A 27,427-nucleotide genomic window follows, 5' to 3' on the forward strand; every position below is an offset into this window, starting at 1 on the left:
TATCCCCTACCCTTTTTGGCATATACATCGATAAGCTAGAGGAGTGTTTGGAAACCGCAAGATGCAAGGGCACCAAGCTTGTGGGTGTAATCATTACTCTTCTCCTTTATGCTGATGATATCGTTCTTCTTGCAAAAAGACATGATGACCTAGACAAGCAACTTAAGACTCTTCATGTCTACTGCTCCAAGATGGGTATGACAGTTAATACCGACAAGACTAAAGTCATGATCATTAAATCCAAAAAGATCACCCATGCTAGTTTCGTTTATAATAACCATTGCTTAGAGTAGGTTTCTTCTTATAAATATATGAGTGTTGACTTTCCTCATCAACTCAACTGGAATTATAGCATCAAGGAAAGGAGTATTGGAGGTTGGAAAGCTTATTATGAGCTTGAAAACAATTGTAAAATGGTCGATCTTTGTATTTGGAGTAAAAAGAGGTTCCTCTTTGAGACTCTTGTCACCCCTGTTGTCTTATACGAAAGTGAAGTTTGGGGTCGCAGTATATCTAGAGAGTCTCAGAGAAAGATTGAGATGATTCAAAAGCAATTCATAACCTACAACCTAAAGATCAAGGGAAATAATCCCTATCCTATCCCCTTAATTGAAGCTTGTTTGTCCCCCATTGAAAGTATGGCTATGTTTAGATATCTGATGTATAAGAAGAAGCTTTACAACATGGAATCCAAGAGGCTCCCAAAAATTGCTTCTAACTTTAGTCAAAACCCCCATCTTCGCCTCAAGCGCAAGTGGCATAAGGATGCCCAATCTTGGCTCAACCATTGGGGAATTAAGGAGGAGATCATTATGGGAAGCAAAGATAGTGTCAAAGATACTATTATCTCCAATTTTAAGGACAAGTTGTGGGAGGATAAGGAGCTCGAGGGTAAAAGGAAGCTAAGATACTATAAGGAGGTGATCAACCCCACCCTTGATAATCAAAATTATCTCTTTGTGTTGACCAACACTAAGAAAAAAATGAATATCGCTAGGATTAGAACTAATTCTCACAAGCTTCGAAGTGAAATCAAGTGATGGTCTACTCCTAAGACTCCCAAGAATGACAAAATATGTCAGATTTGCGATACTTAGAAGGTGGAGGATGAAAATCACTTCCTCTTAGACTGCACGACTCTTACTCACATCCGCTCTCAATTCCCTAACATCTGCCACACTTCCCATCTTCTTGATTTATTAAAATAACCCAACTATAGTGATATTGGAGCGCTTCTTTCCCTTCTCTTTGATCATAGAAATAAGATTTTGCAGCATCACACTTAGATTATTTTTATTTTCTTGAGGTTCGATAAGCCGCATTGGTCTTAGTGGACGTTAATCATCATCGTCATCATTTAAATTTATGTTAATGTGATATGTATATTATGATTTATTTATTTTTTAAATTTGTTTGTAATTTTATTAATAAAAAATTACAATATAACAAATTAAATTAAATAAAGTTATTATTTTTATTATTTAATCTAGTCAATATTATATTTTATTGTTCCATACAAATATAATATTTAACCCATAATATAATATTTATTCCGTACATAAATTTAAATGTTTACACTCATTTACAACACTATATCTCTCTCACACTAAATTATAAAAATCCTAATAACATAATCTCATATATATAAAACAAATCAATTAAAAAAATTATACTTATTTAATTCATTAAATATATATATATATATATATATATATTAATTAATCTTAATTTTAAGAAAACCTTACCACAAGTACAATATAATTTTTTTATAAAATCTTAAATATGATCATTTATTTTATTCAGCGAAAATAAGAATGTATAATTGTTTTATTAACTAATCTTAAGTTATGCAAGTAATATTAAATATGCAAATTTATTCTCACCACTGCATCTCAACAATCTTAATAAATTTATTTGTCACTGGAACAAAAACTTTATTTCGATTATGAATCATTTTTTCGATCATTTGAACTAATTTGAAATTCGCCTTCAAGATACATTATATTGAGATTATTCTTGTGGTTCCACTTTTAACCATTATTTGTGGTTAATTTTAAGGATGAGTTGCTTAAATTGATTATGATTAATTTGTCTCGAAGATAAATTACACTTAATAATTTGTCGAATAATCTTAATATGATAATTTGGAAGGTAAATTTCAAATCAACAATAAATAATTTTGAATATAAATTATAAATCAAACACTACATTGTTTAATAATAAAATTGTAATTTAGTTAATAAAATAATTTAAAGATATTTGTTTAATGTTTTCAGTTCCTTGTGTACTTATGTGCGAGGGCATTTAGTTCAATTTTCGGAATGCCCAGTATATAGACAATCTCATTTTTTTGGGCTTATTAGAAACGTAAAGGATCTCCTTATCGAAAGCTTATATAGGCTGTCATACTCTTATGGTTGACTCGTCCTGCTCTTGTTTTAAGTTAGGCCTATAAAAAGATTATTGCATGTTAGGTAGTGAGCCAAATTTGGTTAAATTTCTATTGCTTAGATGCTTGAAAATATTTGCGGTGGATTTTCAGTGTATCAGGGCATTTGGTCTAGTGGTATGATTCTCGCTTAGGGTGCGAGAGGTCCCGAGTTCAATTCTCGGAATGCCCCGAACATTATCAATTTCTGAAGGCACGAAATTATTTACGGGGCTGTTACTTTTTTACGGTTACGGTTCACTGGTACAGCCACTGTATTTTGAATAAAAAACTGGTTTAAGGTGCGAGAAGTCCCAAGTTCAATCCTGTGAATACCCCTTATTTATCAAATAAACTAGGCGCCCATAAAAAAGCAGGCTTAAGGTGCGAGAGGTCTCTAAGTTCAATCCTGTGAATACCCCATAAGGTGCAAGGCGTCCCGAGTTTAATCCTGTTAGCGCACCGTCTTTCAAAAAGCTTCTATACACTGTTATTTAAGAAGTCCCGAGTTCAATCCTGTTACCGCACCGTCTTTCCAAAAGCTTCTATAAGCTGTAATGTTTCCTAGAAAAGCTTCTATCGGCATTCTCCAGAATGAAAGAAAAAACAGCCTCAAAAACTTCTATAAGCTGTAATGTTTCCTAGAAAAGCTTCTATCGGCATTCTCCAGAATGAAAGAAAAAACAGCCTCAAACTTCACATGTAGCCAGAAAGAAAAAAGCATAAAAGGTGCCAGAGGTCCTGAGTTCAATCCTGTTAGTTGCCACGTCTTTCGAAAAGCTTCGATAAGCTATATTTCCTAGAAAACTTCTTTCGGCAATCTCCAGAAAGAAAGAAAAAACAGTATGCAGCCGGAAAGAAAAAGCATAAAAAGAATCACGCCAAGGTAAAAAAGCAGCCACAAGAAAAAAGTATAAAAGGTGCAAGAGGTCCCGATTTCAATCCTGTCAGTGCGCCGTCTATCGAAGCTTCACATGTAGCCAGAAAGAAGAAAGCATAAAAGGTGCAAGAGGTCCTGAGTTCAATCCTGTTAGTTGCCACGTCTTTCGAAAAGCTTCGATAGGCTATATTTCCTAGAAAGAAATAAAAAGTAGCCAGAAACTTCACATGCGACCGGAAAGAAAAAGCTTAAAATGCGACCGGAAAGAGAAAGCTTAAAGGGAGTCACGAATGAACCCGACATGAATCAAAAACGCAACATTCTGATTTGGAATTAGACGCGCTACCATTGCGCCACGGATGAACATCAATCATCGTTTAAGAGTTCTTCCAATTGGATTAATATTAAAGCTGGTTTAAGATAATGTGCGAGGCTGAATCCTGTAGATGCCCAGTATTTACCAAATAATCCAGGCACATAAAAATCTGGCTTGAGGTGCGAGAGCTCCCGAGTTCAATTCTGTGCAGACCCCTTTTTGTGAAAAGCTTCCATAGGCATTTATTTTTCCTTGAAAACTTCTATAGGCAATTTATTTGTTAAACTCGATTTAACAAAGCTCGATTCGTCATAGCGACATCTATTGTGGACATTACAAACTAGTCTCATTTAATTGATTACTTCTTTAGTCCTTCGTTTGTTTACATTCCAAATCTCAAAATATGTTTATCTTTATTTTTCTATTAAGAATAGTTTAGTGTAGTTACTTGTTATTGTGATAGAGATATTCTAAAATATATAGACGTTTGTTTTAATATAATATTGATTTAGATTTATTTAATTTAGAATTTAATATGAGTCTAGATGGATCAAATTTTTTCATGTGCAATTTTTTTTAGAGTGCAAAATATAATGTGTAAATAAATTGATATTCACATAAATTAGTTAACATAGATCTTCAAATTAGTTAAAAGAATCTTGTCTTGAAATATTTTTGAAAAATATAAAGTTTAAACATCTTCCTCACACATTTTTCTACTTCCAATATCTTTACATGAAATTATATTGTCATATGCCCAACTAATTAAATATATATAGCATATTAGTTTTTGTTTTTATTTAGAGATTAGTTTATTTTTAATTCACAAATGAGCACGGATGGATGGACAAATTTACACATCACCATCACACTGGGTTGTAAAATGAGTATTTCGGCTCAATAAGGTTTGTAATATTTTTTTTTGTAAGCTTGACAGATCTACATCTTCATCATGTCCAATATATCACCCCCATCGGGGTGAGGAATTAAACCGGTGACTTCACATCAACAAGTGACCTAAAAGAACACCTGATCACCATCTATCCAAGACCATGTAGGCAATATAAGGTTTGTAATATTAAATTAATATAATGTTTGTAATAATAAACAAGGCCACATAGCTAGCATTTCTTGTGGCTTACTTTAATTATTAAACTTTGAAAGGTATGAACGAGTTGGTTTACTATCCATAGTTCATATATTGGTTTATTTTGTAAGGCTAAAAAAGCATAATATGTTGATTGATGTATCTCAAGATATCAAAAACTGTCAAATGAGCAATTCCCTTACATCTTTTGAAAAAAAAAAGGGTCCATGTAACATCAAGCGAAATAGTCCAGAGAGATGAAAAAATAAGAGTCCATGTAACATCAAGCGGAATAGTCCAGAGAGATGTGACGATCATTAAAACTGATATGACGAGGAAGATCTATCCAATATCCAGTGGAAGAGGCCACGAGGATGTGACACCAATAATAGCAATTAAAACGCATTCTCAACATGATAAGTAAAAAAATAATTAAAATAGTTTCAACTACTTTAGCATAGATGAAAGCAAACATGAATTATAAACATTCACAAAATAGTCTTACAAATATCCATAATCCATGCATGAATAATGTGTTGGCCTTGAAGGATTATGTTATTAAGTAAAATTTCCAAGACACGTGTCTACAATGAACATCACTAGCTCTAATAGTGGAGCGTTGGAGCCACCCCTTACTCCTCAAAAGAACTGATCTGTCTCTTTAATGCCTTGCGGGAGAAGCCAAGGTGAAAAGTCCCTTGCTCATATAATGAGGGTGTATATATAACCAAGGGGTGATGCTTCACCCTCCTTGTGACTCTTTGACTACCCTCATGACTATTTGACTTCCTATGACCTTTCAACTTACATGACTCTTCATATTCCATGTGTGTCCCTTGGACTTCCACTTTACAATACATTTTGAATATACATGATCCACAATGATGATGTGGCCTATGACAACTCATGACATGACACTACTAACATGGACTGCTTGATGATGTGGTAGTGTCATGCCACTGTTGTTGTTATGTCTCTGATATCTTCTTGAGAATGCTTTTGTCTTCCACCTCCTCATGGCTTGGTGATAAGGAGTCTTCAATGATCTCAAGTCTTGAGTTGTGGTCACAAATTGGTGTCCCTTTGCTTTGTCTCAAATGATAAAATTTCATTTCCACCTGCAAATATATCTTTCAACACGCTTCCCTTCTACATCTCCTTCTTCATTACCCTATCATGGTGTGAGAGAGTACTTTCATCTGTAATTCACTCATGGTGAGACAACATTTGTCTGAAAACCCCCTAGTCTAAGATAACGCATTTAGATCCATTAACTGAGCTGGGACTAGGTGATAAGTCGGGAGATAGGGCTTAGTGACTATGCAATTACATAGTTCAAGCATCCAAGTGTAAGGCTTGATCACTAAGACTGCGTAGTTTGCAGTTCAGGCCAAACTAACAAAAAAAAATTGTGTAGTTCTAGGTGATAGTGAGGTAGGATGAGGGGATGGACACTGGGATGACATATTGCATAGTTTTAGGAGGCAAGGGAGACTAAGATGTTGTGCAACTGTACGTTTTATAGGCTCAGGAAAAGAGCTTGAGGTTTGTGCTTGCGCAGTGCGCAGTTAGGACTAGGTTGGGAGGAATGATTGCGCAATCTTGGAGGTCAAGGTTGGCCCTTGGGCACAAAAACTCTATAGTGCAGTAGTCCTGCAATTCCAAGGGGGAAGGTCCCACCTTGAGGTCTACAATTGGGCAATGTGTAGTCCAGGCAGGTTGGGTGGAGCCAAGTTTCTTGGTCGGGAAGCCTCTTTGAAAATGGTTGAGTGTGAGACCGGTGAGACTGATTTGTATAGTGATAAGACTTCAATTGTGCTCTCACACTTAGAATACTTTACGACACAACAACATAGATCTTCCATGACACATGAATATCACATTTCCCATTGTGTGACCACTTTATGACCAGTTACAACAAGTGTGACACTTAAGATACACTTTGCGACAATCATAACAACACTTTTGCGACAGTGCTCAAAACTCTGTGAATGAGTGCAACCAGTATTTACATGGTTAGAAAAAATAATATACACGAAGTTAGACCCTTGGAACCATCATAATAATATTTCATACGCTGTGTAACAGCCAGTATGTGAAAACACGACAATTTTCCTACGTTGCAAACGAGACCAACACATTTAAAAAAAAATACATGAAATGAGTTTCAATGTTTGCGATAATACATGACATTGAAGACATAATCATTAGGGGAATTTTGAGGTCTAAAATGGGCCTCCTAAGAAAAATGCACAACCAAATTAAACTTTATAAGAACCAATAGGATTCAAGATGATGATGTTAACCATGGGGGATGATTCACCATTTTTGGAGTAAAAAAGTTAAAAGATTAAAAAATAATAAAATAATAAAACTACTTTTTCAACTCATATTTTCAACTTATCTCTTTAAGGTTTTACTCAAATTTCGCGTAGGAGTACTCATTGGATGCAAAATTTAATTCCTCATCTAAGGAGTGCCCATGTTTCATACTTTTGATGGACCCTGCTACAAGGAAAATGAGAAATGCATGAAAAAAACATGATTGTAATCACGTTTTTCATGTATTTCTCATTTTTCATGTAGGAGGGTACATCGAAAGTATGAAACATGGGCAGTCGTTGGATGAGGAATCAAATTATGCATCTAAAGAGTGCTTCTGCTCAAAATTTGAGTAAACCCATAGGGAGATAAGTTGAAAATATGAGTTTCAAAAATAGTTTTTTCTTTTTCCCCTCTAAAATTTGATGATGTAATCTAATATTATTTTATTATTTCCACTATTATTTTATAATTTCCTTAGGAGGCCCATTTTAGACCTAAAAACTCCCTAATGGATTTGGCAATGATAAGTTGTCCTTATTACCTCAACTTCATGAGATATGTGCTTTGTTTTTCATATCTATCCTCTAAAAGGTTGTAAATTAGATGGAATCTTCATGTGGTCCTCATCATATTCCAGTGTTCCTTCGTCTTCTTGCGTAATGATCATCCTTTGTCCTCAACTCCTTAGGTATCATATAACATGTCTTCCTTCTCCATCTCCTTCTGTATCATCTTTCCATAGCACAGTAGAGTTCCTATGTCTGTAATTAACTCATGAAAATACGACAATTGTTTCATAAACCCCTATCTAAGATGTTGCATGATGATCATTTGACTCAGCCGAAACCAGTTGTGGGTGAAGGGAAAGGCTGAGTGACTGCACATTTTTGTTGTTCAGGCAGTCAGGGATGGAGCTTGGGCTCTGAGGCTGTGCAATGTGCAGCTCATACTGAGCTGAGGAAGAATATTGCACAGTTTGAGAGCTCAGTGAGCTAGGCTGAGGGGTTGGGCACTAGTTCAACCAACTGCACAGTTCTAGAAAACAGAGGGGATTGGGTGATTGTGCAGTTCTGGGAGTCAGGGCTTGGGCTTGAGCACTAGGGTTGCAAAATGCATAGTTCTTGGAGGCAGAGACTGCGCATTACATAGTTCCAGGAGACAATATTGTTTCTTAAGGGTTGTGACTTTACAATGCGCAATTCAGGGGGTTTGGATGAGGCTAGGTTGTTGGGAGCTTTCCAAAATTTGGCTAAGTTTGGGATTAGTGAAATAGATGTGAACATTGATCACACACTTAGAAACTTGGCAACACAATGTATATCTTCTAGAACATATGAACACATGCTTCCCTTAGTGTGACAACCTTTGTGGAAACTTACGACAAGTGTGACACTAAAGATAGACTTTGCGATGATAATGACGACACTTTTGCAACCATGCATGATTTTTTGGAAATGAGTGTGAAACATGCCTCAAGATAAGAACAACTCATTATCACAAATATTTCCCCTTGAAACGAACCAAAACTCCACTTTGCATGATAAGCGACAATTCCCATGCCAGAAGATGACATTTGTTATATGAATATAAAAATGTGAATGCCACTTGCGATATAAGAATGACGGTGAAAAAAAAAAAATCAGAGCAAAGATAACATGAAAACAACACTATTTAGAGTGCAAGCAAGTGAAAGTATCTAGTGAAAACATGAAAACAACACTTGTGAAAAAAAAGGTGCGCGAGAGAGACAGTTTGCAAAACTCACTGAAATAGAAGTAAAAACATAGTTATAATGTGATAAAATATCATTGTTAGTGCGCACTAACTGTAAACATGAATTAGACATTGCACAGACATAGTCTTGATAGGAAAGTGCTATGCTTGTCCAAGTTTACATCAAAAGAATGTGCTCATGCACCTGTTACAGACTGAGCATGTGTGAGCAAGTAACTTCAACACTTACAGTCTAAGAAGGGAGCTCAAAATAATTAATTTACCAAGAAGTGACTATGGAATGACCGATTTTAATATCCACAAAAGGCTCCAAAATTCGAGTGTACACAAAATTTTGGAGGGTGTTTGTCGCAGTGACAACACTTGGCAGCACACTGGTAGAACTCCAGCTTCTCTGTCTTGGTCAATTCTTTCATGTAGGGTCTAGTTCTTCAAGAAGTATTTATTCATCATTAATATTATCGTGGCTTACCGACTTAGCCTGTGCATAAACATAGTCCCCTTCATTCCTTTACTCGGTTGAACACAAACATGAGATCAACGATCACACAATGTTTCGAATCAGGATAGGGTAATGAAGCTCGCGAGATTTAGGTTTTAAATGTATATTTTTTCATCTTTGGTGTTGCTTTGATGCCATCAGGCCTGAACAGTACCCCAACAAAGTCACTTCAGGAACACAAACATTGCTCCATTGCCAACAAGCATGGATAGTACGCCGGCAGAGTTTCTTGCTTCATCTCTTTGCGCAAGAAGCCTTTCTCTTCTTTTGCCTTTATTTATTTGTTTAAAGAGGATTGTGCATCAACACTTATTTATTTATGGGAGGGAAAGGGATCCCAAATTATTGAGAGCATGAGAGGTTGTTCCTTTAGAGAAGCATATATAAGACCTCTGATATTGGTTTCCTCATTTAGATTTTCCCCTTGTCCTTATCTACTTGATTAGATCATCTTGAAAAGACCGAAACATAAAAACCCGAGTGCAGAAATAAGGTTTCCATAATAGATATGGAGGTCATGGATCGACATAAGGATTTATTAATGCAAGGATTGTATTTTCCATTGGAACATCATTGACAAAAAGATGTAACCCATACAATGAAGTAGGATAGAGAATTAGCCAAATGTTGTAGTGTCACAAAGTCCTTTTCTATTTTTCCACATTCCCTTCTGAGCCAACATATCATCTTCATGCAAGGTCTTATTAATGAACAAAAGGAAAAAATGTGACACAACAAGAAAGAAAAACCAAAGCACAATAAAAAGAAGTTAAACCAAAGCATAATGCAAGAGAAAATTAAGAACATACAAGAGAGACTAAAGAGAATAAGCACGAGATGAGTGGAGGAAAGGGGAAAACTAAGATGCAGCTAATTATACTCCTAACCTAATAGGTAATAGTCTGGGGTCACGCATAATGAAATTTCCAATGTAGCCACCATAATTATTCCTCACCTGCAATCACAAAGATACGGTCGATTAAAACAAATATAAAGTAGTGTGCAAGAAAAAATATGAGAGCTTGAATAACTTTCACAACAAGAGGAAGGTCTTTCCTGTTGGCATAAATATGTGTCATAACTGATACTTTCATCCATTTCACATTCTTACCTTTTCGACGGAAACCATAATTAGAAAAACCCTGAAGACTTCTTGCGAATTCACCTTCTTCTGTATCATGCTACTTAGCAATCATGAGAAAAGGCTGAAACCCATTTATTGCAATGGAGGTTGCCGAGTAAGATTGTTCCAACCATTCAACAATTGGATCATAAAATTCATGATGATCCTCTTGAAAACCACGAAATCTTTGGAAAGATGGATTTTCAATTAGAGGCACGAGATTATAATGAGAATCTTGTGAGGGAAAATATATATAATCATATTCAACAGTCATGTCAAGACAGTGAGGACCTGAGATAACCATTAGCAAAGGTTGATGTGCCTCAACCACTCAGTAAAAATATGAATAGTGAGATGTTGAAAGATGGATATCGAAGGATGTAAAACAACTTTCATTGAATGTACTGGTGAGAAAATGATAAAATGAATGGCAGTCATAAAACAAAAAATAATGATTAGATGAGTTGATTAAAGCATTAGATTCCCAGCTTGTAATTAACAAAGGTAAATCAATTGGAACCATTTCAGAAATTCTTTGCATAGTAGAATCGTCTTCCTCACGTGACGAGTGTAACAAACTATTTTCTTGTGACTAGTTACACATTATAATAGCTTCGTAGTCGTCGAGAGATGTGAAAAAGAATGCTAGTATAAGAAACACATGAAATGAGTGTGACAGGTATGACTCCTTTGGCCAAAGATAATATTTAGAATAATAAATTTTTCAATTTGATGATTCTATGAGAGATACGCATTCCAAACCTGAGTTTGATATAAGATACTTGCATGAAGATAAAACATCTCGAATCCAATTATAAATCAAATCTTGAAAAATTAAGAGATCATATCCACAATAACAAATATATTTCAAGAAAGAATTTACATCGAGTGAAACCGTGCGGAAAGAAGAGTTTTGTGAAGAAATATAGGTCTGAATTAAGTCAGGGGTTTTACCAAAGCTGTGAGATCTTGACATAACCATCAACAGAAGTTGAAGTGCCCATAATCCCTGGAAAGGCTCGAAACTTTCCAAAATTGTAAAATCACATCCTAAAGATTGAACCAGATCATGCACAGTGTGAGGATATTTTCTTTCACTAATCTTAATGAGATCACTATTAATCGAGTGGCAACCATCTTTTTCAATGATTTGATCAAGTTTTTCAACGTCAACAACCATATTACTCAAGTTAAGACATTCATCTGATTGCAAATTTGAAGATGTATAAGAAAATGTCACTGTGGTTTGGAGAGTTGTCCCCATGCAAGAGAAGAGATGATGAGGGATGGAAAGAGCACCCAATGATTTGATTGTGTTCATTTTCATCATGGATAATCTCACCACCGTGTGTCAATTTAGAAGTTAACTCATCGAATGAAGAACTTGAAGCGTATGGAGTATCTTTGTCACAGGTAGATACATCACCAATGGTAGAGCACAAGGGATTGTGAGATGAAGAGGAAGTTTCGATACAGACATTTTCTATCGTTGGATTAGATTCCAGATCTAATTTGGTCAGATCAACATGTTCTGGAGGATCCAAAAAATTAGATAATGTACTTGGGCATTCGTGATTGCATACATGAATAGATTCACCATCATCAAAATGATTGTTGCCCAAGGCTATATATTGATCGAAAGAGTTGATTGTATTTGATTCACTACCAAGATTAGCAGATGTAAAATCATTCAAGAATAAAAGCACGTCATCTTGAAATGGAGGATCTTGAAAAAAATAATAAGGATTGAAAGCATCTTCACCTTCTCGTTCCTTCCCCTGTGTAAAGTGACTTCCTTGTACCTAATCGTAATTTGAACCAACAATGCAAAAATAAAAAGAGTGTGAAAGAATAGTTGGTGGAGCAGATTGAGTGGGCGGATCACAATACAAAGAGCCATGACATGTAGATGATAGAATATCATAGAAATCTATATCAGATTGGAGGCTAGAGTTACCAATGATAACATCTCTTGTAGAATGGGGAAGTTAGTCTTCCCCATGGGCTTCATGAGCCATTATAGGATTTCCTCCATTGAATCTGAGTCATGAGAAACATAAGAAGAATGAGAAGATGGATTAAGAATTTGATTTGTGGATTTTTAAACTTTATTACCATCAAAGAGAGGCATCTTCATCGGAACTGGAAAAGGAGGAGGACAAAGAAAAAAGGAACAATAACTTCCTCCTTTGAAATTAGAGGTGTCTCATGATTCATGAGAGTTGGGGAAGTAGGAAAATCAGGGGGTTTAGGTCCACCGTGTAAAGAGATAAGAACCAAGTTCTCAAATTCTTGTTTTAAGAAATGTTGATTCATGTATTCTTCAGAAATTTCACAACAAAGGTGAAGGAATCGATCAAAAAAATCCTCAACTGATTCATTAGGCTTCATTCTTAAGAGATTTATTCTTTTACCATAACATCTTGGTAATTATACCTGTCAAAGGCTTAATAAATATTCGTGAGGAAATGATGGAGAAAATGGATGGAAGTGGGTGGGAAATTATGGCACCATCAATTATCATGACCTTCAAGGGTGAGGAAGAAAAGAACACAAGAAAACTCTTCATCACTGATTTCATAATATTGACAAAATTTAAGAAAATTAGAAATATGCTCAATTGTGGATGTTCCATCCTCACCATCAAAATGTAACTGGTACAAGTGATAGAGAGACTCATCAGGGATTGAAAATTGATAAGGGGGCGAATTAGAAAAACACCCCAAGAGTAAGATTTGAGTATGAGCCATTTTAGATAAGAGGTTCAAACCAGATTCAATGGACTCAGCGTATCAACTGGCCCTCCTTCTAGCACCACTATTGACAGTGTTAGAAATTTGTCAACCAAGGGGTCTCCCTATTGTGAAGTCCTTATTAGACCTCACATCGTTTGGTGTAGGATACCCATTCGTAATATCAGCCTGGTTTCCATGTACTCTTATGGATATGCCTTGGATCTAATTGTCAGTAAGAGAGAGGAGTGCACATGCACCTTCGAAAAGAAAGGGGGTGTGCCTGGTGAGTGTTCTATCATATGTGTGTGAAATTTCTTTCACAGCGGAGGGGAGGAGAAGTGAGCCTCTAAGAGAGAGGTAGTAGCGCCACTAATACCTCTGATATTGGTTTGCTCGTTTAGATTTTCCCCTTGTCTTTCTCTACCTTATTGGATCAGCTTGAAAATGCCAAAACATAAAAACCCAATTGCAGAAATAAGGTTTCCAGAATAGACATGGAGGTCATGGTTCGACACAAGCCTTTCTTAACGGAAGAATCATATTTTCCATCGGGACATCATTAACCAAAATATGTAACCCAAACAAGGAAGTAGGATAGAGAGTTAGCCAAATTTTGTAGTGTCAAAAAACCCTTTTCTATTTTGTCACATTCCTTCCTAAGCCAACATATCATCTTCATGCAAGGTCTTGTTAATGAAAAGGGAAAAGACGTAACACAAGAAGAAAGAAAAAACAAAGCACAAGCAAAAGAAGCTAAACCAAAGAATAATGCAAGAGAAAAGTAAGAACAGACAAGAGAGACTAAAGAGAATAAGAATGTGATGAGTGCAGGAAAGGGGAAAACTAAGATGCAGTTAATCCTACTCGTAATCTAATAGTTAATTTCCAATGTAGCCACCATAATCATTCTTGGCCTGCAATCACAAAGATATAGTCGATTAAAATATATATAAAGTAGTGTTCAAGAGGAAAGATGAGAGCTTGAATAACTTGCACAACAAGAGGAAGGTCTTGCATGTGGGCTGGAAAATGTGTCACAAATGCTACTTTCATCCAATTCACATTCTTAACTTTTCGACGGAAACCATAATGAGACAAACCTCGAAGACTTCTTGTGAATGCACCTTCTTTTGTGTTAGCCTGCTTAGCAAGCATGTGAAAATGCTAAAACTTGTTTATTGAAATGGAGCTTGCCGAGTAAGATTGTTCCAACCATTCAGCGATTGGATCTTAAAATTCATGATGATCCTCTTGAAAACCCTGATATCTTTGGAAATATGGATTTTTGATAAGGGACATGGGATTATAATGAGAATCTTGTGATGGAAAGCAGATCTGATCATATTTAGCAGTCATGTCAAGATAGTGAGGCCCTAATATAACCATCAGCAAAGGTTGATGTGCCTCAACCGCTCGGAAAAAATCTGAATAGAGAGATGTTGAACGATGAAGATCGAAGGATGTAAAACAATTTTCATTCAATGTATTGGTGAGATAATAATAAAATAAATGATAGTCATCAAAGACAAAATAACAATTAGATGAGCTGATTAACACATCAGATTCCTAGCTTGTAATCAACAAATCTAAATCAATTGGAATAGTTTCAGAAATGCTCTACATAGTAGAATCTTCTTCCTCATGTGACGAGTGTAACAAACCATTTTCTTATGACAGGTATGACTCCTTTGGCCAAAGATAATATTTAGAATAATAAATTTTGCAATTTGATGATTCTATGAGAGATACACATTCCAAACCTGAGTTTGATATAAGAGACTTGCATGAAGATAAAACATCTTGAATCCAATTAGAAATTAGATCTTGAAAAATTAAGAGATCATATCCGCAATTCCAAATATATTTCAAGAAACAATTTACATCAAGTGAAACCATGCGGAAAGAAGAGTTTTGCGAAGAAAAATAGGTCTGAATTAAGTTATGGGTTTTACCAAAGCTACGAGATCCTGACATAACCATCAATGGAAGTTGAAGTGCCCAGAATCCCTGGAAAGGCCCGAAACTTTCCAAAATTTTAAAATCACATCCTAAAGATTGAAACAGATCATGCATAGTGTGAGGATAGTTACTTTCACTGAACTTAATGAGATCACTATTAATCGAGTGGAAACCATCTTTGTCATTGATTTGATCAGGTTTTTCAACTTAAACAACCAGATTACTCAAGTTAAAACATTCATCTGATTGCAACTCTGAAGATGTATGAGAAAATGTCATGAGCACTCTGGTTTGGAGAGTTGTCTCCATGCAAGAGAAGAGATGATGAGGGATGGAAAGAGAACCTAATGATTTGATTGTGTTCATTTTCATCATGGATAATCTCACCACCTTGTGTCAATTTAGAAGTTAACTCATCGGATGAAGAACTTGAAGAGCATGGAGTATATTTGTCGCAGGTAGATACATCACAAATGGTAGAGCACAAGGGATTGTGAGATGAAGAGGAAGTTTCGATACAGACATTTTCTATCATCGGATTAGATTCCAAATCTAATTTGGTCAGATCAACATGTTCTGGAGGATCTGAAAAATTAGATAATGTACTTGGGCATTTGTGATTGCATACATGAATAGATTCACCATCATCAGAATGATCGTTGCCCAAGGCTATAGATTGATCGAAAGAGTTGATTGTATTTGATTCACTACCGAGATTAGCAGATGTAAAATCATTCAAGAACAAAAGCACATCATCTTGACATGGAGGATATTGAAAAAAATAAGAAGGATTGAAAGCATCTTCACCTTCCCACTCCTTCACCTATGTAAAGTGACTTCCTTGTACCTGATCGCAATTTGAACCAACAATGCAAAAATAAAAGAGTGTGAAAGACTAGTTGGTGGAGCAGATTGATCTGGCAGATCACAATACAGAGAGCCATGACATGTAGATGATAGAATATCATAGAAATCTATATCAGATTGGAGGCTAGAGTTACCAATGATAACATCTTGTTGCAGAATGGGGAAGTTAGACTTCCCCATGGGCTTCATGAGCCATTATAGGATTTCCTCCATTGAATCTGAGTCATGAGAAACAAAAGAAGAATGAGAAGATGGATTAAGAATTTGATTTGTGGATTTTTAAACTTTATTACCATCACAGAGAGGCACCTTCATCGGAACTGGAAAAGGAGGAGGACAAAGAAAAAAGGAGCAATAACTTCCTCCTTTGAAATTAGAGGTGTCTCATGATTCATGAGTGTTGGGGAAGTAGGAAAATCAAGGGGTTCAGGTGATCCAGGTGGATGTTGATGGTCACCCACCTATCCCATTTGGACCCCCATGATTTTCTCTTTTAGTTTTTCAGTTTCCGTAATTGTAGCACAATTTACTATTTTTAGCAGTTTTTCGGGTCTTGAACTTTCGGAACCGTTTTGAGGCCCTAAATGATGTTTTTTGGGAAATCTGGGAGCAACATGGGTCCATGGGCTAATGTTTCTCTTCCCAAAGTTATATTTCTCGGATAGATCTTTCTAACGAGCTATTGTACATGTCAAACGGATATCGGGTGCCAACGTTACGACCCTGAGAAATTGATGTACCAATTTACCCAATTAGGGCCCACAATTTGGCGTTTCATCTTCTAGGGTTAGGTTTTGGGATGTTAAGGGTTTTCCATTGTTTCTCAACAATAAATAGGCCTTCGAGCCTCATTGTAACACATTTCAGAGGCATGTAGCTGCCACATCTCTTCTCAGAGATAAGCTACCATCGCCCTAGCTAGTTTATTTCCATTTCTGTTTGTAAGCATATTTCAGTATTTTACATTAATGAAATGAAGTATTATTTCTACTGCATCTCTATGTTTATGGTTATCTCTATAATTTATTGCGTTCCTATTTAAATCTAGATCAGTGGTATCAGAGCGGTCTGCTTTTTCTCTGTTTTTCTTTGCATGTCCCCAACGAGGTCGATATATAAGGAGTTAGGGCTTGAACTGGTTGTACCTTTGCAAGACCAGCCTCGCAAATCCCGATAGCCTCCCATGGCGAACGAGAAGAAAGTCGAGGGGGTAGGAGATCCTATCAAAATCTTGCTCGAAGAAGCCCTCGAGCGACAACGGAACATGATGATGAACAACTTTGCCCAGATTCTTCAATAGCTACCTAGAGGCGGCACATCAGCTTCCAACAGATACTCTGGAAATGCCACACCATTTAAGGTACAAGTTAATTTTGAAATCCCCATCTTCGAGGGTCAAATAGATTCAGATGCCCTAGATAAATGGTTAAATCTGCTAGACGCGTATTTTTCTCTTCATGAATTTTCGAGTTGGGAAAATATTATTTTCGCTCTTCTCAAAGTAGCCCCCCACGTCAAGGACTAGTGGGAAACCTACTGTAAGCAGAAGAATGAAAGTACAAGCTCACTATTTTCAGCCGCACCCAATTGGGATTCATTCCGGGATGCCATCAAGGGGCAGTACTACCCTGTCAAAAGATATGAGGAAAAATACATCAAATGGACCACACTGCAGAAGGGAAGGGACCAAGATGTGCCGGAGTTCACAAACATTTTTCATACCCTTCGCACACAATTGGGTATCAAGGACTCTGAGCTACATTTAGTACTCAAATACTGCGACTGCCTACGTAGATACATCTAGGAAGAGATGGAGTTCCTAAACATCTCCTCGCTTAGCACGGTGTACCAATATGCTGTCAAAATCGAGCAAAAGTTCAAACAAAAGAAGTGAGACTTTGGATTGCAAACCCGAAGACCAAAGGACAAAGCCAAGGTGGGATGACCCAAGACAACCTGTCGAAGCCGCAAGAAAAGAACAACACCACAAAGTCGAAGAAGGACAAAGGAAAGTGGTGTGAGTTCCACAAGAGTCCCACTCATAACACAAGTGAGTGTTGGACCAACTAGTATCTGGTGGTCGAGTTGAAGGCTTCAGAATCAGATGCATGTTACGACCCTGAGTCAAAACCCGACAAGGGGAATGGCAAAGGGAAGCAGATCATTGATGCAGAGCCCAACGTCACTGTTGCCACTGCCAAGATTGAGAAGAATGAGCTCGAAGATCCAGAGGAGGGGGGAACGTATTTTCCACTCACAGATGTGGGTGAAGGGTTCGCCGCTACAATTCATTGTCGACAGTGGCAGCCAAAAGAACCTCATTTCAACAGAGGTTGTGAAGAAGTTGGGCCTACCGACTACACCACACCCGTAGTTGTACATTATCAGGTGGCTTCATGAAGGATGAGATCTCAAATTTCGCCAGCAATGTTGCCTTCCCTACAGCATCAATCCCTTCATAGACGAGGTATTGTGTGATGTTACACCTCTGGATGTATGTGATGTATTATTAGGCCAACCATACTTGTGGAGGTGACATGCTGTGTATGAGTCAAGGCCTCGTGTTGTCATTATTTCTTTGGATAATTCATTATACAGGATACCAGAGGTAGCCCCACCTATTGCCACCCCTTTGATCTCTACTAAGAAAGGCAGCAAGCTCATCTCCCAAACTAGGAAATTCATTTTCTATCTGATTCGCTCCCAAAGTAAGGGGAATATCATCACCACATCCATGATCTCCGCAAAGGGTTCCTCCACGCAGCAACAATAGCAAAAGAATACGGTCATGACATAACACAGGAAAAACTTCTCCTCACCCACAGGGGTACCACACAAGCTTTAGGTGGGAAACAAAGTCTGGTTGCATTTACAGAAAGAACACCTTACAAGAGCCCATCAGAAGCTCCGACCACACTAACATGGTCCTTACACCATTACTAAGGTTGTGGGAAATAATGATTTGGAGCATAAAATTCCTCCATTCCTTCACCTGCACCAAGTTTTCAATGTGTACCACCCTCTACCATGCTTCCCACTATTACTGGACACATCTGAGATTGCAGAACAGCTCACCAGGGACCAAGTTCAGCAGATGGAGGAACTCAATGCAATGGGGACCATTTCCTCCTAAGGGGGGAGGAATGATCCAGGTGGATGTTGGTGGCCACCCACCTATCCCATTTGGACCCCCATGATTGTCTCTTTCATTTTTTCAGTTTCCATAATTGTAGCACAATTTACTATTTTTAGTAGTTTTTCGAGTCCTGAACTTTTGGAGCCATTTTGAGGCCCTAAACGACGTTTTTTTGGGAAATCTGGGAGCAACATGGGTCGACCGATGTTTCTCTTCCCAAAGTTATAGTTCTTGGATAAATCTTTCTAACGAGCTATCGTACACATCAAACGGAGATCAGGTGCCAAAGTTACGACTCCGGGAAATTGATGTACCAATTTACTCAAACGGGGCCCACAATTTGATGTTTCATCTTCTAGGGTTAGGTTTTGGGATGTTAAGGGTTTTCCATTGTTTCTCAACAATAAATAGGCCTTCAAGCCTCATTGTAACACAGTTCAGAGGCATGTAGGCACCACATCTCTTCTTAGAGATAAGCTACCATCGCCCTAACTGGTTTATTTCCATTTCTATTTTTAAGCATATTTCAGTATTTTACATTAATGAAATGAAGTATTATTTCACTGCATCTCTATTTTTATGGTTATCTCTGTAATTTATTGCGTTCCTATTTAAATCTAGATGATCAGGTTCATCATGTAAAGAGGTAAGAACCAAGTGCTAAAACTCTTGTTTTAAGAAATGTTGACTCATGTATTCTTCAGAAATTTCACAAAAAAGGTGAAGGAATTGATCAGAAAAATCCTCAACTGATTCATTAGGCTTCATTCTTAAGAGATTTATTCTTTTACCATAACATATCGGTAATTATACTCGTCAAAGGCTTAATAAAGCTCCCTGAGGAAATGGTGGAGGAAATCGATGGAAGTGGGTAGCAAGGTATGGCACCACTTATTATCATGACCTTCAAGGGTGAGGAAGGAAAGAACACACGCAAACTCTTCATCTCTGATTTCATAAGATTGAAAAAATTTAAGAAAATTAGAAATGTGCTCAATTGTGGATGTTTCATCCTCACCATCAAAATGTAACTGGGACAAGTGATAGAGAGGCTCATTGGGGATTGAAAATTGATAGGGGGGGAATTAGAAAAACACCCCAAGAGTAATATTTGAGTATGAGCCATTTTAGATAAGAGGTTCAAACCAGATTCAATGGACTCAGCATGTCATCTAACCCTCCTTCTAGCACCACTATTGATAGTGTTAGAAATCTATCAACCAAGGGGTCTCCTCATTGTGAAGTCCTTGTTAGACCTCACACATTTTGGAGTAGGATCCCCATTTGTAATATCAGCTTGGTTGCGATGTACTCTTATGGATATGCCTTGGATCTAATTGTCAGTAAGAGAGAGGAGTGCACATGCACCTTCAAAAGGCAAGGGGGTGTGCCTGGTGAGTGTTCAATCATATGTGTGTCAAATGTCTTTCACAGCGGAGGGGAGGAGAAGTCAGCCTCTAAGAGAGAGGTAGTAGCACCACGAAGACCTCTGATATTGGTTTGCTTATTTGGATTTTACCCTTGTACTTCTCTACCTTATTGGATCAGCTTGAAAACGTCGAAACATAAAAACCCAAGTGCAGAAATAAGGTTTCCAGAATAGACATGGAGTTCAGGGTTCGACACAAGGCTTTCTTAAAGCAACAATTGTATTTTCCATTCGGACATCATCAACCAAAATATGTAACCCAAACAAGGAAGTAGGATAGAGAGTTAGCCAAATGTTGTAGTGTCAAAAAATCCTTTTATATTTTGTCACATTCCTTTCTCAGCCAACATATCATCTTCATGCAAGGTCTTATTAATGAAAAAGGGAAAAGGCACAACACAACAAGAAAGCAAAACCAAAGCACAAGCAAAATAATCTAAACCAAAGCATAATGAAAGAGAAAAGTAAGAACAGACAAGAGAGACTAAAGATAATAAGAACGTGATGAGTGCAGGAAAGGGAAAAACTAAGATGCAGTTAATCCTACTCCTAACCTAATAGTTAATTTCCAATGTAGCCACCATAATCATTCTTGGCCGGCAATCACAAAGATACAATCAATTAAAATAGATATAAAGTAGTGTGCAAGAGAAAAGATGAGAGCTTGAATAACTTGCACAACAAGAGGAAGGTCTTGCATGTGGGTTGGAAGATGTGTCACAAATGATACTTTCATCCAATTCACATTCTTACCTTTTCGATGGAAACCATAATAAGACAAACCTTGAAGACTTCTTGTGAATGCACCTTCTTTTGTGTCAGCCTGCTTAGCAAGCATGAGAAAATTCTGGAACTTGTTTATTGCAATGGAGCTGGCCGAGTAAGATTGTTCCAACCATTCAACGATTGGATCATAAAATTCATGATGATCCTCTTGAAAACCCTGATATCTTTGGAAATATCGATTTTAAATAAGAGACATGGGATTATAATGAGAATCTTGTGAGGGAAAATAGATCTAAACATATTTAGCAGTCATGTCAAGATAGTAAGGCCCTGACATAACCATCAGCGAAGGTTGATGTGCCTCAACTGCTCGGAAAAAATCTGAATAGAGAGATGTTGAACGATGAAGATCGAAGGATGTAAAACAATTTCCATTGAATTTACTGGGGAGAAAATGATAAAGCAAATGACAATCATCAAAGACAAAATAATAATCAGATGAGCAAATTAACGCATCAGATTCCTAGCTTGTAATAAAAAAAGCTAAATCAATTGGAATATTTTTAGAAATGCTCTACATAATAGAATCTTCTTCCTCACGTGATGATTGTAACAAACCATTTTCTTATGACTGGTTACACACTGTACTAGCATCGTAGTCATCGAGAGAGGTGAACAAGAATTCTAGTATAACAAACATATCAAACCATTCAAGGTAAAACAAGTGAAGAGGAATTTGATTCATCAAATAATCGATGCATTCATTGACACTCAAGAGGATTTCAAGTGCGATGAAGAAAATGATTAGCATCAGAATATTTGCAAGAAGGATGAGGAGTTGATTGTTTTCAAACGAGTGTGACAGGTATGGCTCCTTTGCCCAAAGATAATCTTTAGAATAATAAACTTTGCAATTCAATGATTCTATGAGAGATACACATTCCAAACCCAAGTTATACAAGAGACTTACATGAAGATAAGACACCTTGAATCTGATCAGAAATTGGATCTTGAAAATTCGAGAGATCATATCCGCAATGCTAAAGATATTTCAAGAAAGAATTTACATCAACTGAAACTATGAGAAAAGAAGATTTTTGTGAAGAAAACCATGTCTGAATTAAGTCGAGGGTTTTACCAAAGCTACGAGATCCTGACATAACCATCAACGGAAGTTGAAGTGCCCTTAATCCCTCACAAGGCCCAAAACTTTCCAAAATTGTAAAATCACATCCTAAATATTGAACCAGATCATTGATCCAAGTGGATATTGGTGGGCACTCACCTATTCCACCTAAACCTCCAGCTAGTTTCATTTGTTTCCTTTTTTATTACATCATTTACTATTTTAGTAGTTTTTTGGGTCCTAAACTTTTAAAGCAGTTTTGACCCCCTAAACAACGCGTTTTTGAGGTCTGCAACAGGCTTGTTTCCATTGGTAGGGGCCTAGCGCAAACCCTATAATAATCGGTGAGATATTTCCAACAAGGTATCGTACACACGAAACAGAGATAATATGACCAAGTTATGACCCCAGGAAGTTGGCTACCCAGCTAACCCCAACGGGGCCCACAAACTCTTGGTGTTCCATCTCCTGGGGTTAGGGTTTTGGTTGTTTAGGGTTTTCCATTTTTATTTAGTAATAAATAGGCCATTGAGCCTCATTGTAACACAATTCAAAGACATGTATCCACAACATCTCTTCTCAAAGACAAGATACCATCATCCGAGCTAGTTTATTTCCATTTTGTTTGTAAGTATATTTCAGTACTTGATATTAATGAAATGAAGTGTTACTTCTACTACATCTCTGTATTTATGTTTATATATGTTATTTGTTTCATTCTTATTTTAGTTCAGATTAGTGGTATCAGAGTGGTATGATCTTTCTTTGTTTTTCTTTGCATGTCCCCAATGAGGTCGGGATATAAGGAGTTAGGGCTCGAACTAGTTGAATATTTGCCAGAACAACCTCATAAATCCTGATGACCTCCCATGGCGGAAGAGAAGAAAGACAAGGGGTCAGGAGATCCTTTCAAAATATTTCTCAAAGAAGCCCTCGAGCGATAGAGGAACATGATGATGGACAAATTTTCCCAGATCCTTCGGTTGCTACCTAAAGGTGACACATCTACTTCTAGCAGCCACTCTAGAAGTGCCACACCGTTTAAGGTACAAGTTAACTTTAACATCCCCATATTTGAAGGTCATATAGATGCAGATGTCATAGATAAATGGTTAAATTTGTTGGAAAGATATTTTCCTATTCCTGATTTTTCCAGTGGGGAAAAGATTAATTTTTCACTTCTCAAACCCTCCCCCCACGTCAAGAACTAGTAGGAAACCTACAGTGAAAAGAAGGATGAAAGTAAACCCTCACTATTTTTAGTTGAACCCACTTGGAATTCGTTTTCGGATGCCATCAAGGAGCATTACTACCCTCTCGGGAGCTATGAGGATACATACGTAAAGTGGACCACATTGTGGTAGGGAAGGGACCAAGATGTGTTAGAGTTTACCAATGTTTTTCACACCCTTCGCTCGAAGTTGGGTATCAAGGATTCTGAGTAATATTTGGTACTCAAGTACCGTGGCTACCTACACAAGTACATCCAAGGCAAGATGGATTTCCTAGACATCTCCTCGCTCGACACGTAGTACTGATATGTTGTCAAGATTGAGCACAAGTTTAAGCATAATAATCGAGACTTTGGATTTGTGAATCTGAAGCAAGGGAGATGTGCCCCCAAACCACAGAGAAAAGGACAAAGCTAAGGTGGGGTGACCCAGGACAGCTCGCCGAAGCCACAAGAAAAGAGAAACACCATGAAGACAAAGAAGGGCATGGAAAAATGGTGTGAGTTTCTTAAGAGTTCTACTCACAATGCAAGTGAGTGTCATGCTAATCAGTCACATATGGCCGAGTTGAAGGCTTCTGAATCATATGCATGTTTTGACTTTGAATCAAAACACGACAAGGGGAATAACAAAGGGAAGAAGATCATTGACATGGAACCCAGTTTCATTGTGGCCACCACCAAGATCCAGAAGAACGAGCCTGAATATCCAGAGGAGGGGGAACACATCTTGCACTCACATATGTGGGTAAAGGGTTCTCCACTACAACTCATTGTCAATAGCAGGAGCCAAAATAACCTCATTTCATCAGAGGCTGTGAAGCGGCTCAGCCTATTGAGTACAACACATCCATATTCATACACCATCGGGTGAATTCACCAAGGACGCGATCTCCACGTCAACCAACAGTTTCGCCTTCCCTACACCATCAAGCCTGATCCAAAATGGATCCATTTACTCTCTAAAGTCTTAAAAAATCATTAAAATATCAAAACAAACACATGGGAAGAACCCTTTGAAACATCAAAAAACACTATGGGGAGGTGAAAAACACAAACAGTGGAAAACAGGCTTATCAGCGGTCAAAGGAGTGATGAACAGTGGCCATCAAATCTGGCCGATCAATGGTCCAGATCTGGTCGGAAAATCGCAATCGGAAAAGGCTATCTGAGGATATCAGCGCATATCATATATGTATTGCGATAGCCATTAGTGGGCCCAAGGAGGACCATTGATCAAGTGCGCAGATCAACAGCCTACGTTGCATCACGACATCGCATTGGCAAACCACGATAGAGCGCTCACCAAATGACCTGGGGTTATCGCGATATGCGATTGCAATCAATCGCATTGCGATATCGCAATCAAAGCTACATAGAGGAGCGAGCATACACACACACATATATATATATGCGCGGTGCGATTAGCTAGACCCGATGGGAATATAAACGTTATCGCATAAGATTTGAGATCCGTCGATTGGAATTTTTAATGTAATTCCATGTATTTCGTTTATTAAACGAAATACAAAGAAACATCACCGATGCAATAAAGCCCGGACCCGAAGGGGTTTGGGAATGAAAATACATAATATTTGAAATCTGCCATAAGCCATTTTTGCAGTATTTTCACTGTTTTAATGTATTTCTAAAATTCAAAGGGACAGGTCATTTGCAACATGCGATTGCGACTCACAGGCAGACCCAATAGGAGAATAGGATGCATTTATGAATATTTGAAGTCCAGATGAACAATGTTTTTGGCAGATTTTCACAATTTTGAATGCATTTCTCCGCGTTAAAAGAGAACAATCGTTTCAGGGATTTCAAAGGCTCGATGCAATCATCCGTTGTAGAATAGATGGCCACCTCCCCTTAATGTGTCATGCAATGATTGTTTAACGCTAGAAGATGGATTCAAGCGAACAGAGGCCAGGAGACAGAAAGCCAAGAAGCGGAAATGAACAAGCAGAGCAAATTGGCTTTAAAGCCATAGAAAACAGAAGACAGAGGCAGCTAGTGCTGAGACAGAGCCAAAACAGAGACAGAGAGTGATAGAGAGAGTCTGTGTACTCAGAGAGGCTTGAGAGATTCAAGAAAAACTATTACTGTTGTATTTGTTGTGTGTTGAGACTCAAGTTGAGCTCATACTTTTGTAAAACTCTATTCTGAAGACATAATAGAGAGGTCACCACTGAAGGCTGGACCAGGAGATGTAGCCCAGGAGTATTGGGTGAACTCCTTATTAAACTTGTTGTGTTTATATGTGTTTGTCTATTATGATCTTTTACTACTTCATTGTCTATGTATTTCGCAATCTTATCGATCCATTGCATAAAGTAACATAGGCATATCCATGCACATGAGTCTGTAATACCTTAATAATTGTCTTAGATCTCATTATCAGATCAAGTGGTATCAGAGCTTTAGGTTTGCTAAGGTTAGACAAGCTTGTGCTGGATTGTTGAATGCTAACTAGGTCAAAGCTCAAATTAGGAGAAGGAGAATTGGTTGAGACTAACCCAGAAATAGGAAGAGTCTATCCTAGGAGGAAAATGGCCGAAGAAATTCCCTCAGAATCAGACTCTTAGTTCATGGACAGTTTCATGACCATGAGAGCCATGGTAGAAGAGATGTATCGAGAATTTAAGAAAGGTCGAGGTGAAGATACTTCAACCTCCAAACAAGACAAAGGAATAGAAGAACCTCTTCTAGATGGCCATTCTGAAGGCAAAGGGAAAGGAAAAGAGGCTCCTCTATCAACACCTCCTTCTAGCCCTTTGATTAAATTAGATGTAAAATTTGATTTGCCAATATATGATGGAGAATTAAATGTAGAAAAGCTAGATAACTGGATTAGATAGATTGATGTATATTGTAGAGTGTAGAACATCAATTCAGAAAGGAGAAAGATTTAGCTTGCTAGCCTATGCCTTGGAGGAACTTCCTTAGTGTGGTGGGAAGGCAGGACGCAAGCTGATTTGAAGAAGCATGGTAAAATTCTTTCTACATGGAGTGAATTTGTTTCTGCCATTAAAAAATAGTTCTATCCACTAGCTTATATACAGCAAGTGATGATGAGTTGGCAAACTCTTCGCCAATTGAAAGGGAAAAGTGTACAAAGCTACACCCAAGAATTTAGAAAAAGAGCTTTAATTCTAGGCATTTCTCTAGACTCACGTGAAACTTTGATGAAGTATATAGGTGGTTTGCATAGTTATTTGAGGCACACCATTCTCATGTTTAACCCAACTAGCATAGGTGAGGTATCCATTCAGGCTACAAATCTAGATGCTAGAGGCAAGAATGTGAACCTAGAGATTGGGGGATCATCAAAACCCACTGCAAACAAGAACAAGGAAAAGAGGAAGCAGAAATGGAAAGAGAGGAAGGAAGATGCTATACAGAAAGACAAACCTTCATGCACTCACTGCAAGAAGGATGGACATGATGATGAACATTGTTGGTCTTTGCATCCAAAGCTGAAACCCAAGAAGTTCGATGGTAAGAAGAAGAAGATTGCTGCTGCTATAAAGAAAGATTTGGGGTTAGACCTAGGTGATGAAACAACAATCACAACTATAGGTATAAAAGGTAAAAATTCTGAAGCATCTACTAGTAATTCTACACAAACTATTGATAATGAAGAAAATGAGAGGAAAAGACATGAGCTTTTTCATATGAGAGTTATTTCCAGGCATCAAAAGATTGATACTTTATTTGATAGTGGCTCACAAGTAAACTTGATTTCTGAAGCAATCGTAAAGAAGTTGGGATTACTAACCACACCTCACAAGAAGCCATATCCATTAGGTTGGGTATG

At 37.5% G+C, this 27,427-nt stretch overlaps 1 non-coding gene across 1 annotated transcript; it reads left to right on the top strand.

The window, feature by feature from the left end:
• The first annotated feature begins 2,549 nt into the window (after positions 1–2,549).
• TRNAP-AGG (transfer RNA proline (anticodon AGG)) lies at positions 2,550–2,621 on the top strand. Its single transcript has one exon. It is a non-coding gene; the product is annotated as a tRNA-Pro (tRNA).
• The last annotated feature ends 24,806 nt before the right edge of the window (positions 2,622–27,427 follow it).

Source organism: Pinus tabuliformis, chromosome 6 (assembly GCF_031772625.1).
Source record: "Pinus tabuliformis cultivar Carrire ecotype Pingquan chromosome 6, CPIR1, whole genome shotgun sequence".
Lineage (NCBI taxonomy): Eukaryota > Viridiplantae > Streptophyta > Pinopsida > Pinales > Pinaceae > Pinus > Pinus tabuliformis.